General features: G+C 33.0%; 4 non-coding genes across 4 annotated transcripts in view; all 4 read right to left on the reverse strand.

The window, feature by feature from the left end:
* LOC116802791 overlaps positions 1–328 on the reverse strand; it is a 1,995-nt gene extending 1,667 nt beyond the window's left edge. Inside the window, exon 1 of the ribosomal RNA XR_004363138.1 lies at positions 1–328. This exon is cut by the window's left edge and continues 1,667 nt beyond it. This is a non-coding gene — a ribosomal RNA (small subunit ribosomal RNA).
* A 5,064-nt stretch (positions 329–5,392) lies between these two features.
* LOC116802793 lies at positions 5,393–9,354 on the reverse strand. Its single transcript, XR_004363140.1, has one exon. It is a non-coding gene; the product is annotated as a large subunit ribosomal RNA (ribosomal RNA).
* A 394-nt stretch (positions 9,355–9,748) lies between these two features.
* Positions 9,749–9,927, reverse strand: LOC116802789. The gene has a single exon (XR_004363137.1). It is a non-coding gene; the product is annotated as a 5.8S ribosomal RNA (ribosomal RNA).
* Positions 9,928–10,614: 687 nt separating this feature from the next.
* On the reverse strand, positions 10,615–12,609 carry LOC116802792. The gene has a single exon (XR_004363139.1). It is a non-coding gene; the product is annotated as a small subunit ribosomal RNA (ribosomal RNA).
* Positions 12,610–16,631: the final 4,022 nt, after the last annotated feature.

The raw sequence follows: 16,631 nt of genomic DNA on the forward strand, positions 1-16,631 counted from the left end.
TCAAAAGTTGATAGGGCAGACATTTGAAAGATCTGTCGTCGGTACAAGACCATACGATCTGCATGTTATCTAGAGTTCAACCAATATAACGATCTTGCGATCGCTTGGTTTTAGCCTAATAAAAGCACATGTCCCATAAGGTTCATGTTTTAATTGCATGTATTAGCTCTAGAATTACCACAGTTATCCAAGTAACTGTTAACGATCTAAGGAACCATAACTGATATAATGAGCCTTTTGCGGTTTCACTTTTAATTCGTGTGTACTTAGACATGCATGGCTTAATCTTTGAGACAAGCATATAACTACTGGCAGGATCAACCAGAATAATGTTTTTCCTTCATATTCCATTCATATTTTTTGAATCGAAATAAGCAATATAATAGATATATAGATTTTTCACTTTATATAATTCCATGATTTTTATTATATTGAATAAAATTCAATATTTCGCCTTTGGGTAAAATTTTAAATATATAAATATAAGTAAAAAATCTATTCGATTACGGCCATTTTTATATAGCATTCGTAATCCATATTTTCATTTTTAATTTATACTTGTTTTACCAATATAACAAGAATTTCATATAATTATTGTAATATATATGTTTCTATAATTTTATCTTTTTATATATACATATTTCATTATAAAATATCATTTTATTTCCAACATACATAATTATTGTATCCACACATGTACAATTTTTGTTTAACCAATATAAATATTAAGTTAAATCATTTGCATTTTGAAGATAAATTTAAAATTTATCTCTTTTCATATATCTCTCTGGTAATATATAACATAAAACCAAGCGCATATGATAATATTTCCACATTTAATATATAATTTTATATTTCTTTCATAAGAATCCATATTTGTATTATACCGTAACGATATAATAATCCAACTATACGGCAGGTAATAAATTAATATTTGCCTGCCTCCAAAAATTAACGATAATATATGGAAACGATTTGTTATTCTATATATAATAGAAACTTGACTTTTGTTTCAACGATATTATCTAAAAAGCGTATATTCCTATTATCCGCGGAGCCAAGTCCCGTGTTCTATAGAACTGAGAAACAAATTTGTACGGATAATAATATACTTTATTTTATGTAACCAATATAAACATAATCCGAAATAAATATTTCGAATAATGCGGGAGGTCGGCAACCACTGCCTACCTATAGTAGTTTTTGAACCCGCTGTCCTCAAAGCGGGTATTTTCAATTCCGTTTGCCACCCAACATACGGTCTATTCTCTTATATATTAAGAGATTATAGGAACATTTCATTTTTTTTCCATTATTCATATATAATATGATTATTTTTTTTTTATACATATAATAAATATTAATTTTTATATGTTTATTATTTAATTTACTCATATAATTGCCAAATTCATATGAATACATAAGTTTTGAACAATATGAGAGGTCGGCAACCACTGCCTACCTATAGTAGTTTTTGAACCCTCTGTCGTAATTCCGGTCGTTTACACTACTATACCCTCTCACTATAATGGCTTTTCTCTATAATACTAAGAGAATATGGGAATATCTCAGCATTTTTTCCCATATACATATAATAATTAACCATTTTCATATGTATATTATTTAATTTAATCATATAATTGCCAAAATCATATGAATACATAAGTTTTGAACAATATGAGAGGTCGGCAACCACTGCCTACCTATAGTAGTTTTTGAACCCTCTGTCGTAATTCCGGTCGTTTACACTACTATACCCTCTCACTATAATGGATTTTCTCTATAATACTAAGAGAATGTGGGAATATTTCAGCATTTTTTCCCTTATACATATAATAATTAATCATTTTCATATGTATATTATTTAATTTACTCATACAATTGCCAAAATCATATGAATACATAAGTTTTGAACAATATGAGAGGTCGGCAACCACTGCCTACCTATAGTAGTTTTTGAACCCTCTGTCGTAATTCCGGTCGTTTACACTACTATACCCTCTCACTTAAATGGCTTTTCTCTATAATACTAAGAGAATATGGGAATATCTCAGCATTTTTTCCCATATACATATAATAATTAACCATTTTCATATGTATATTATTTAATTTAATCATATAATTGCCAAAATCATATGAATACATAAGTTTTGAACAATATGAGAGGTCGGCAACCACTGCCTACCTATAGTAGTTTTTGAACCCTCTGTCGTAATTCCGGTCGTTTACACTACTATACCCTCTCACTATAATGGATTTTCTCTATAATACTAAGAGAATGTGGGAATATTTCAGCATTTTTTCCCTTATACATATAATAATTAATCATTTTCATATGTATATTATTTAATTTACTCATACAATTGCCAAAATCATATGAATACATAAGTTTTGAACAATATGAGAGGTCGGCAACCACTGCCTACCTATAGTAGTTTTTGAACCCTCTGTCGTAATTCCGGTGGTTTACACTACTATACCCTCTCACTTAAATGGCTTTTCTCTATAATACTAAGAGAATATGGGAATATCTCTGCATTTTTTCCCATATACATATAATAATTAATCATTTTCGTATGTATATTATTTAATTTACTCATACAATTGCCAAAATCATATGAATACATAAGTTTTGAACAATATGAGAGGTCGGCAACCACTGCCTACCTATAGTAGTTTTTGAACCCTCTGTCGTAATTCCGGTCGTTTACACTACTATACCCTCTCACTTAAATGGCTTTTCTCTATAATACTAAGAGAATATGGGAATATCTCTGCATTTTTTCCCATATACATATAATAATTAACCATTTTCATATGTATATTATTTAATTTAATCATATAATTGCCAAAATCATATGAATACATAAGTTTTGAACAATATGAGAGGTCGGCAACCACTGCCTACCTATAGTAGTTTTTGAACCCTCTGTCGTAATTCCGGTCGTTTACACTACTATACCCTCTCACTATAATGGATTTTCTCTATAATACTAAGAGAATGTGGGAATATTTCAGCATTTTTTCCCTTATACATATAATAATTAATCATTTTCATATGTATATTATTTAATTTACTCATATAATTGCCAAATTCATATGAATACATAAGTTTTGAACAATATGAGAGGTCGGCAACCACTGCCTACCTATAGTAGTTTTTGAACCCTCTGTCGTAATTCCGGTCGTTTACACTACTATACCCTCTCACTATAATGGATTTTCTCTATAATACTAAGAGAATGTGGGAATATTTCAGCATTTTTTCCCTTATACATATAATAATTAATCATTTTCATATGTATATTATTTAATTTACTCATACAATTGCCAAAATCATATGAATACATAAGTTTTGAACAATATGAGAGGTCGGCAACCACTGCCTACCTATAGTAGTTTTTGAACCCTCTGTCGTAATTCCGGTCGTTTACACTACTATACCCTCTCACTTAAATGGCTTTTCTCTATAATACTAAGAGAATATGGGAATATCTTAGCATTTTTTCCCATATACATATAATAATTAACCATTTTCATATGTATATTTTTTAATTTACTCATATAATTGCCAAAATCATATAAATACATAAGTTTGAACAATATCAGAGGTCGGCAACGGTCTTTCCTCTATAATACTAAGATAATATGGGAATATTTCATCATTTTTTCCCTTATACATATAATAATTAATCATTTTCATATGTATATTATTTAATTTACTCGTATAATTGTCAAAATCCTATGAACACATAAGAGAATACAATATGAGAGGTCGGCGCAACCATAATATAGTAGTTGATGACGAGGTGTTTGGCAACTTGACACAATCCATTAAAGTCTTTATATTAATTATATGAAAGGGACAATATCATATGCGTCACTAAATTGATGACGAGGTGTTTGGCAACTTGATACAATTCTTTAAAGTCTTTATATCAAAAATTATATGATAGGGACAATATCATATGCGTCACTAAATTGATGACGAGGTGTTTGGCAACTTGACACAATTCATTAGAGTCTGTATATTAATTATATGATAGGGACAATATCATATGCGTCACTAAATTGATGACGAGGTGTTTGGCAACTTGATACAATTCTTTAAAGTCTTTATATCAAAAATTATATAATAAGGACAATATCATATGCGTCACTAAATTGATGACGAGGTGTTTGGCAACTTGACACAATCCATTAAAGTCTTTATATTAATTATATGATAGGGACAATATCATATGCGTCACTAAATTGATGACGAGGTGTTTGGCAACTTGATACAATTCTTTAAAGTCTATATATCAAAAATTATATGATAGGGACAATATCATATGCGTCACTAAATTGATGACGAGGTGTTTGGCAACTTGACACAATTCATTAAAGTCTGTATATTAATTATATGATAGGGACAATATCATATGCGTCACTAAATTGATGACGAGGTGTTTGGCAACTTGATACAATTCTTTAAAGTCTTTATATCAAAAATTATATGATAAGGACAATATCATATGCGTCACTAAATTGATGACGAGGTGTTTGGCAACTTGACACAATCCATTAAAGTCTTTATATTAATTATATGATAGGGACAATATCATATGCGTCACTAAATTGATGACGAGGTGTTTGGCAACTTGATACAATTCTTTAAAGTCTTTATATCAAAAATTATATGATAAGGACAATATCATATGCGTCACTAAATTGATGACGAGGTGTTTGGCAACTTGACACAATTCATTAAAGTCTTTATATTAATTATATGATAGGGACAATATCATATGCGTCACTAAATTGATGACGAGGTGTTTGGCAACTTGACACAATCCATTAAAGTCTTTATATTAATTATATGATAGGGACAATATCATATGCGTCACTAAATTGATGACGAGGTGTTTGGCAACTTGATTCAATTCTTTAAAGTCTTTATATCAAAAATTATATGATAAGGACAATATCATATGCGTCACTAAATTGATGACGAGGTGTTTGGCAACTTGACACAATTCATTAAAGTCTGTATATTAATTATATGATAGGGACAATATCATATGCGTCACTAAATTGATGACGAGGTGTTTGGCAACTTGATACAATTCTTTAAAGTCTTTATATCAAAAATTATATGATAGGGACAATATCATATGCGTCACTAAATTGATGACGAGGTGTTTGGCAACTTGACACAATTCATTAAAGTCTTTATATTAATTATATGATAGGGACAATATCATATGCGTCACTAAATTGATGACGAGGTGTTTGGCAACTTGACACAATCCATTAAAGTCTTTATATTAATTATATGATAGGGACAATATCATATGCGTCACTAAATTGATGACGAGGTGTTTGGCTACAGGAAAAAATCATTTATTTATCGAATCATCAAGCAAAGGATAAGCTTCAGTGGATCGCAGTATGGCAGCTGCTCAACCACTTACAACACCTTGCCTGTTACAAAAGTCGTTTACAATTGATTCTAGGCTTTGTCATTGTATTAAATAATGCTTTTATATGTAACTAGCGCGGCATCAGGTGATCGAAGATCCTCCTAATTTACTATGTTACAAATTACATTGGCATCACATCCATTGTCGTTTATAAAATAAATTATAAACTTTAAATGGTTTAGAAGCCATACAATGCAAATTGCCCCTTATTTATCATTGCAGTCCAGCACGGATACGACCTTAGAGGCGTTCAGGCATAATCCAACGGACGTAGCGTCATACCACTGTTCGCTCGAACAAGTATTGTGCCATTGGTCCGTACCTGCGGTTCCTCTCGTACTACGCAGGAATGCTGTCGCAACAACGTTTTGTCATTAGTAGGGTAAAACTAACCTGTCTCACGACGGTCTAAACCCAGCTCACGTTCCCTTGCATGGGTGAACAATCCAACGCTTGGTGAATTTTGCTTCACAATGATAGGAAGAGCCGACATCGAAGGATCAAAAAGCGACGTCGCTATGAACGCTTGGCCGCCACAAGCCAGTTATCCCTATGGTAACTTTTCTGACACCTCTTGTTAAAAACTCTTTAAACCAAAAGGATCGATAGGCCGAGCTTTTGCTGTCCCTGTGTGTACTGAACACCGAGATCAAGTCAGCATTTGCCCTTTTGCTCTATGTGTGGTTTCTGTCCGCACTGAGCTGGCCTTGGGACACCTCCGTTATTATTTGAGAGATGTACCGCCCCAGTCAAACTCCCTACCTGGCAATGTCCTTGAATTGGATCATACCTGAGTAATTGGAGTTATACCAAATTTTCAAATCAAAAATACATAAATGCATCGTTTTATTAAAGAATTTGTTTGCGATTATATAACAAACTCGTGATACTTTGATCAAGAAGCTTGCATCAAAACCCAATACCATAAGATATAATAAATATATCCGTATAATGGCTAGGAAATGATACACGTTCCATTTAATCAAGTAAGTAAGGAAACAATAAGAGTAGTGGTATTTCATTGACGATACCAAACCGAGGTCTAATATCTCCCACTTATTCTACACCTCTTATGTCTCCTTACACTGCCAGATTAGAGTCAAGCTCAAAAGGGTCTTCTTTCCCCGCTAATTATTCCAAGCCCGTTCCCTTGGCTGTGGTTTCGCTAGATAGTAGATAGGGACAGTAGGAATCTCGTTAATCCATTCATGCGCGTCACTAATTAGATGACGAGGCATTTGGCTACCTTAAGAGAGTCATAGTTACTCCCGCCGTTGACCCGCGCTTACTTGAATTTCTTCACTTTGACATTCAGAGCACTGGGCAGAAATCACATTGTGTCAACACCCGCTAGGGCCATCACAATGCTTTGTTTTAATTAGACAGTCGGATTCCCCAAGTCCGTGCCAGTTCTGAATTGATTGTTAATTGATAATCGTTATAATTGATAAGAACTAATTGGTTTAACCCAAATAGTATTCTTAAAAATTTTAGCAAGAAAGTTCCACAATTGGCTACGTAACTAAACTATCCGGGGAACAAGTAACTAACATAAATGCTAGAAACTCTATTTACCCAGAACGAGCACATAAACCATGTTATTGTTTCCCAATCAAGCCCGACTATCTCAATCTTCAGAGCCAATCCTTATCCCGAAGTTACGGATCTAATTTGCCGACTTCCCTTACCTACATTATTCTATCGACTAGAGACTCTTCACCTTGGAGACCAGCTGCGGATATTGGTACGGCCTGTTGAGAAGTTTGCGTGTCCCCACCATAAATTTTCAAGGTCCGAGGAGAAAATATCGACACAACAGTATATGTCATGCTCTTCTAGCCCATCTACCATATCTCTCTGCGAAAGACTTCCATGGTAGTACGGCTATAAAACAGAAAAGAAAACTCTTCCGATATCTCTCGACGGCTTCTTTATGGTCGTTCCTGTTGCCAGGATGAGCACGAGGCCCATATTTAATAACAAACGGATACTCAACAGGTTACGGAATTGGAACCGTATTCCCTTTCGTTCAAAATTATTCAAGTGTATTATATTCGCTTTGTTTATATAGTTAGGCATTTTTGTTTTACTTGAAAATTTTCGGCTTTCGCCTTGAACTTAGGACCGACTAACTCGTGATCAACCACTGTTCACACGAAACCCTTCTCCACTTCAGTCCTCCAAGGTCTCATTCGATTATTTGCTACTACCACCAAGATCTGTACCAATGGCAGCTCCATGCAGGCTTACGCCAAACACTTCTACGCATACCATTGTACCTTCCTACTCACTAAAGTTTCAAAATTTATATCACAAGTAATATAAATCATCTACTTTAGCGGTAATGTATAGGTATACAACTTAAGCGCCATCCATTTTAAGGGCTAGTTGCTTCGGCAGGTGAGTTGTTACACACTCCTTAGCGGATTTCGACTTCCATGATCACCGTCCTGCTGTTTTAAGCAACCAACGCCTTTCATGGTATCTGCATGAGTTGTTAATTTGGGCACCGTAACATTACGTTTGGTTCATCCCACAGCGCCAGTTCTGCTTACCAAAAGTGGCCCACTGGGCACATTATATCATAACCTTGAACTTCATATCAAGAAAGTTAAGGTTCTTACCCATTTAAAGTTTGAGAATAGGTTAAGATCGTTTCGACCCTAAGGCCTCTAATCATTCGCTTTACCAGATAAGATTATTTTATATAATATTAAAATGCACCAGCTATCCTGAGGGAAACTTCGGAAGGAACCAGCTACTAGATGGTTCGATTGGTCTTTCGCCCCTATACTCAATTCTGACAATCGATTTGCACGTCAGAACTGTTTCGGTCTTCCATCAGGGTTTCCCCTGACTTCAACCTGATCAAGTATAGTTCACCATCTTTCGGGTCACAGCATATATGCTCAAGGTACGTTCCAGTTAGAGGCATAAATAATATAAATATACATTATACATAACTATATAGAACGCCCCGGGATTGTGTTAATTAGCTATAAATAGCTAAAAAACTAATCCCATTATTAGTCAAGTTAATTACGCTATTAGGTTTACATCCCAATAACTTGCACATATGTTAGACTCCTTGGTCCGTGTTTCAAGACGGGTCCCGAAGGTATCCTGAATCTTTCGCATTGTTAATCATACAAGAGCATATAATAAACACAAAAATCAATGATAATTATGCCATTATATAATTCCGAAAAATTAACGCTCTGTAATAATATAAATCTATCAGCACTTTATCAAATTAATAACATTTATTCTGTGTTAAAATGCAAGCAATTTAATTGGAATAAACTATAAGTTATATTTTATGATAAATTTGGGATATGCTAATAGATTACAATGTCCTTATATGGAAAAAATGCACATTATTCTTAATAATATTATTTAAATATTACAATTTTAATGATGAATTTTCCATAACGGATATTCAGGTTCATCGGGCTTAACCTCTAAGCAGTTTCACGTACTGTTTAACTCTCTATTCAGAGTTCTTTTCAACTTTCCCTCACGGTACTTGTTTACTATCGGTCTCATGGTTATATTTAGTTTTAGATGGAGTTTACCACCCACTTAGTGCTGCACTATCAAGCAACACGACTCTTTGGAAACATCATCTAGCAATCATTAACGTTATACGGGCCTGGCACCCTCTATGGGTAAATGGCCTCATTTAAGAAGGACTTAAATCATTAATTTCTCATACTAGAATATTGACGCTCCATACACTGCATCTCACATTTGCCATATAGACAAAGTGACTTAGTGCTGAACTGTTTTCTTTTCGCTCGCCGCTACTAAGAAAATCCTTGTTAGTTTCTTTTCCTCCCCTAATTAATATGCTTAAATTCAGGGGGTAGTCCCATATGAGTTGAGGTTGTATATATAACTATATTTTGCCATAAATTCTTTATATATAAATGATAAAACAATCAATTAAATTCGTTATAAATAGTTCCAATAGTTCTTGTAAGCAAAGTCATTTTTATCCATTTAACGAACCAACGAAGAATAATAACAAAACCAAGATTTTTCTTTTTCCGAATCATTAATAAGAGACAATTCTAGATGAAAAATATTTCAATTTTTTATGCTAGACATTTCTCAGTATTATTTGATTGAAAAAGAAAATATTTCTCTTCGTTTTTCACATTCAAATGTGAGATAATGTTTTTCATTTCTTTTTTAATATTATGAATAAAATCATTATTTAATCCAATAATATACCATATGCTTATAAAAAATTTATAAACAACTTAATTAGCATAGTCTTACAACCCTCAACCATATGTAGTCCAAGCAGCACTATAAAATTAATTAAAGTACATAACAGCATGGACTGCGATATGCGTTCAAAATGTCGATGTTCATGTGTCCTGCAGTTCACACGATGACGCACAGTTTGCTGCGTTCTTCATCGACCCATGAGCCGAGTGATCCACCGCTTAGAGTTTTATAATTCAATTTTATATAATGTCAATATTGTTTTTATTGAAAGAAATTAAAAATACACCATTTTACTGGCATATATCAATTCCTTCAATAAATTTATTTTTATACCTAAAATAAATGTTGCGAAATGTCTTAGTTTCATATAAGCATTATGTATCATAATAATCTGGTTATGGTTTGCTATTTTGGGTGACACATACTGCAAAATTTATATAAAACATTAACCTGATGGATGACAGGTACAAACATTGTATATTTTAGGTTGTTGCATTAGCCAACGTATGCTCATAACATAGATGAACAATACATATTCGCAACGCGTGTATATTATGGTCCATATACACACACACTTATTTTGATTACCACACATTCAAAATTATTTTTATTTTAATTCGACTTCTACTTTCGAATTTAGTTTAGTTTCTTCGATTTCCATTTTCGAGAATTTGTTTTTATAGGAAACGCCGTTGTTGTAGTAAGTACTGCCACAAATACGCACAGCAACATTAATAATGTTAAAGTCTTTTTATGAGGTTGCCAAGCCCCACATATAAAATAAAAGCCATCTTCATTTTATTTTGACTTTAACTTTTGATTCCGTGGAATCATTTTGTAATATTTTTATTTTGGTAAATTGTATTTATTTGTATTATAACAAATATTTATTAACGATAAGGATATTATACAATAATGATCCTTCCGCAGGTTCACCTACGGAAACCTTGTTACGACTTTTACTTCCTCTAAATAATCAAGTTCGGTCAACTTTTGCGAAACAACCGTAACACGCAAGGCGTCACAGTGATCACGTCCGGAGACCTCACTAAATAATTCAATCGGTAGTAGCGACGGGCGGTGTGTACAAAGGGCAGGGACGTAATCAATGCGAGTTAATGACTCACACTTACTGGGAATTCCAAGTTCATGTGAACAGTTTCAGTTCACAATCCCAAGCATGAAAGTGGTTCAGCGGTTTACCCGGACCTCTCGGTCTAGGAAATACACGTTGATACTTTCATTGTAGCGCGCGTGCAGCCCAGGACATCTAAGGGCATCACAGACCTGTTATTGCTCAATCTCATTATTGCTAGACGCAATTTGTCCATTTAAGAAGCTAGTGTCCTTATAATGGGACAAACCAACAGGTACGGCTCCACTTACATAAACACATTCAAACACAATAAACATTTTACTGCCACCATGAATGAAGGCTACATAAGCTTCAGCACCATAATCCTGAAGATATCTATTTAATATATTTGAGTCTCGTTCGTTATCGGAATTAACCAGACAAATCACTCCACGAACTAAGAACGGCCATGCACCACCACCCATAGATTCGAGAAAGAGCTATCAATCTGTCTTACACACTTATGTTCGGACCTGGTAAGTTTTCCCGTGTTGAGTCAAATTAAGCCGCAGGCTCCACTCCTGGTGGTGCCCTTCCGTCAATTCCTTTAAGTTTCAGCTTTGCAACCATACTTCCCCCGGAGCCCAAAAGCTTTGGTTTCCCGGGAAGCGACTGAGAGAGCCATAAAAGTAGCTACACCCAATTGCTAGCTGGCATCGTTTATGGTTAGAACTAGGGCGGTATCTGATCGCCTTCGAACCTCTAACTTTCGTTCTTGATTAATGAAAACATCTTTGGCAAATGCTTTCGCTTAAGTTAGTCTTACGACGGTCCAAGAATTTCACCTCTCGCGTCGTAATACTAATGCCCCCAAACTGCTTCTATTAATCATTACCTCTTGATCTGAAAACCAATGAAAGCAGAACAGAGGTCTTATTTCATTATCCCATGCACAGAATATTCAGGCATTTGAAGCCTGCTTTAAGCACTCTAATTTGTTCAAAGTAATAGTACCGGCCCACAATAACACTCGTTTAAGAGCACTAGTGCAGGTTTTTAAATAGGAGGAACATATGAAAAAATACAAGTATTTAATCACATATAAGAACTCCACCGGTAATACGCTTACATACATAAAGGTATAGTACTAACCACAATTGTAAGTTGTACTACCCGTATGAAGCACAAGTTCAACTACGAACGTTTTAACCGCAACAACTTTAATATACGCTATTGGAGCTGGAATTACCGCGGCTGCTGGCACCAGACTTGCCCTCCAATTGGTCCTTGTTAAAGGATTTAAAGTGTACTCATTCCAATTACAGGGCCTCGGATATGAGTCCTGTATTGTTATTTTTCGTCACTACCTCCCCGAGCTGGGAGTGGGTAATTTACGCGCCTGCTGCCTTCCTTAGATGTGGTAGCCGTTTCTCAGGCTCCCTCTCCGGAATCGAACCCTGATTCCCCGTTACCCGTTGCAACCATGGTAGTCCTAGATACTACCATCAAAAGTTGATAGGGCAGACATTTGAAAGATCTGTCGTCGGTACAAGACCATACGATCTGCATGTTATCTAGAGTTCAACCAATATAACGATCTTGCGATCGCTTGGTTTTAGCCTAATAAAAGCACATGTCCCATAAGGTTCATGTTTTAATTGCATGTATTAGCTCTAGAATTACCACAGTTATCCAAGTAACTGTTAACGATCTAAGGAACCATAACTGATATAATGAGCCTTTTGCGGTTTCACTTTTAATTCGTGTGTACTTAGACATGCATGGCTTAATCTTTGAGACAAGCATATAACTACTGGCAGGATCAACCAGAATAATGTTTTTCCTTCATATTCCATTCATATTTTTTGAATCGAAATAAGCAATATAATAGATATATAGATTTTTCACTTTATATAATTCCATGATTTTTATTATATTGAATAAAATTCAATATTTCGCCTTTGGGTAAAATTTTAAATATATAAATATAAGTAAAAAATCTATTCGATTACGGCCATTTTTATATAGCATTCGTAATCCATATTTTCATTTTTAATTTATACTTGTTTTACCAATATAACAAGAATTTCATATAATTATTGTAATATATATGTTTCTATAATTTTATCTTTTTATATATACATATTTCATTATAAAATATCATTTTATTTCCAACATACATAATTATTGTATCCACACATGTACAATTTTTGTTTAACCAATATAAATATTAAGTTAAATCATTTGCATTTTGAAGATAAATTTAAAATTTATCTCTTTTCATATATCTCTCTGGTAATATATAACATAAAACCAAGCGCATATGATAATATTTCCACATTTAATATATAATTTTATATTTCTTTCATAAGAATCCATATTTGTATTATACCGTAACGATATAATAATCCAACTATACGGCAGGTAATAAATTAATATTTGCCTGCCTCCAAAAATTAACGATAATATATGGAAACGATTTGTTATTCTATATATAATAGAAACTTGACTTTTGTTTCAACGATATTATCTAAAAAGCGTATATTCCTATTATCCGCGGAGCCAAGTCCCGTGTTCTATAGAACTGAGAAACAAATTTGTACGGATAATAATATACTTTATTTTATGTAACCAATATAAACATAATCCGAAATAAATATTTCGAATAATGCGGGAGGTCGGCAACCACTGCCTACCTATAGTAGTTTTTGAACCCGCTGTCCTCAAAGCGGGTATTTTCAATTCCGTTTGCCACCCAACATACGGTCTATTCTCTTATATATTAAGAGATTATAGGAACATTTCATTTTTTTTCCATTATTCATATATAATATGATTATTTTTTTTTTTATACATATAATAAATATTAATTTTTATATGTTTATTATTTAATTTACTCATATAATTGCCAAATTCATATGAATACATAAGTTTTGAACAATATGAGAGGTCGGCAACCACTGCCTACCTATAGTAGTTTTTGAACCCTCTGTCGTAATTCCGGTCGTTTACACTACTATACCCTCTCACTATAATGGCTTTTCTCTATAATACTAAGAGAATATGGGAATATCTCAGCATTTTTCCCATATACATATAATAATTAACCATTTTCATATGTATATTATTTAATTTAATCATATAATTGCCAAAATCATATGAATACATAAGTTTTGAACAATATGAGAGGTCGGCAACCACTGCCTACCTATAGTAGTTTTTGAACCCTCTGTCGTAATTCCGGTCGTTTACACTACTATACCCTCTCACTATAATGGATTTTCTCTATAATACTAAGAGAATGTGGGAATATTTCAGCATTTTTTCCCTTATACATATAATAATTAATCATTTTCATATGTATATTATTTAATTTACTCATACAATTGCCAAAATCATATGAATACATAAGTTTTGAACAATATGAGAGGTCGGCAACCACTGCCTACCTATAGTAGTTTTTGAACCCTCTGTCGTAATTCCGGTCGTTTACACTACTATACCCTCTCACTTAAATGGCTTTTCTCTATAATACTAAGAGAATATGGGAATATCTCAGCATTTTTTCCCATATACATATAATAATTAACCATTTTCATATGTATATTATTTAATTTAATCATATAATTGCCAAAATCATATGAATACATAAGTTTTGAACAATATGAGAGGTCGGCAACCACTGCCTACCTATAGTAGTTTTTGAACCCTCTGTCGTAATTCCGGTCGTTTACACTACTATACCCTCTCACTATAATGGATTTTCTCTATAATACTAAGAGAATGTGGGAATATTTCAGCATTTTTTCCCTTATACATATAATAATTAATCATTTTCATATGTATATTATTTAATTTACTCATACAATTGCCAAAATCATATGAATACATAAGTTTTGAACAATATGAGAGGTCGGCAACCACTGCCTACCTATAGTAGTTTTTGAACCCTCTGTCGTAATTCCGGTGGTTTACACTACTATACCCTCTCACTTAAATGGCTTTTCTCTATAATACTAAGAGAATATGGGAATATCTCTGCATTTTTTCCCATATACATATAATAATTAATCATTTTCGTATGTATATTATTTAATTTACTCATACAATTGCCAAAATCATATGAATACATAAGTTTTGAACAATATGAGAGGTCGGCAACCACTGCCTACCTATAGTAGTTTTTGAACCCTCTGTCGTAATTCCGGTCGTTTACACTACTATACCCTCTCACTTAAATGGCTTTTCTCTATAATACTAAGAGAATATGGGAATATCTCTGCATTTTTTCCCATATACATATAATAATTAACCATTTTCATATGTATATTATTTAATTTAATCATATAATTGCCAAAATCATATGAATACATAAGTTTTGAACAATATGAGAGGTCGGCAACCACTGCCTACCTATAGTAGTTTTTGAACCCTCTGTCGTAATTCCGGTCGTTTACACTACTATACCCTCTCACTATAATGGATTTTCTCTATAATACTAAGAGAATGTGGAATATTTCAGCATTTTTTCCCTTATACATATAATAATTAATCATTTTCATATGTATATTATTTAATTTACTCATATAATTGCCAAATTCATATGAATACATAAGTTTTGAACAATATGAGAGGTCGGCAACCACTGCCTACCTATAGTAGTTTTTGAACCCTCTGTCGTAATTCCGGTCGTTTACACTACTATACCCTCTCACTATAATGGATTTTCTCTATAATACTAAGAGAATGTGGGAATATTTCAGCATTTTTTCCCTTATACATATAATAATTAATCATTTTCATATGTATATTATTTAATTTACTCATACAATTGCCAAAATCATATGAATACATAAGTTTTGAACAATATGAGAGGTCGGCAACCACTGCCTACCTATAGTAGTTTTTGAACCCTCTGTCGTAATTCCGGTCGTTTACACTACTATACCCTCTCACTTAAATGGCTTTTCTCTATAATACTAAGAGAATATGGGAATATCTTAGCATTTTTTCCCATATACATATAATAATTAACCATTTTCATATGTATATTTTTTAATTTACTCATATAATTGCCAAAATCATATAAATACATAAGTTTGAACAATATCAGAGGTCGGCAACGGTCTTTCCTCTATAATACTAAGATAATATGGGAATATTTCATCATTTTTTCCCTTATACATATAATAATTAATCATTTTCATATGTATATTATTTAATTTACTCGTATAATTGTCAAAATCCTATGAACACATAAGAGAATACAATATGAGAGGTCGGCGCAACCATAATATAGTAGTTGATGACGAGGTGTTTGGCAACTTGACACAATCCATTAAAGTCTTTATATTAATTATATGAAAGGGACAATATCATATGCGTCACTAAATTGATGACGAGGTGTTTGGCAACTTGATACAATTCTTTAAAGTCTTTATATCAAAAATTATATGATAGGACAATATCATATGCGTCACTAAATTGATGACGAGGTGTTTGGCAACTTGACACAATTCATTAGAGTCTGTATATTAATTATATGATAGGGACAATATCATATGCGTCACTAAATTGATGACGAGGTGTTTGGCAACTTGATACAATTCTTTAAAGTCTTTATATCAAAAATTATATAATAAGGACAATATCATATGCGTCACTAAATTGATGACGAGGTGTTTGGCAACTTGACACAATCCATTAAAGTCTTTATATTAATTATATGATAGGGACAATATCATATGCGTCACTAAATTGATGACGAGGTGTTTGGCAACTTGATACAATTCTTTAAAGTCTATATATCAAAAATTATATGATAGGGACAATATCATATGCGTCACTAAATTGAT

This window comes from Drosophila sechellia, unplaced genomic scaffold, assembly GCF_004382195.2.
Source record: "Drosophila sechellia strain sech25 unplaced genomic scaffold, ASM438219v1 U_22, whole genome shotgun sequence".
In the NCBI taxonomy this organism is placed as follows: domain Eukaryota; kingdom Metazoa; phylum Arthropoda; class Insecta; order Diptera; family Drosophilidae; genus Drosophila; species Drosophila sechellia.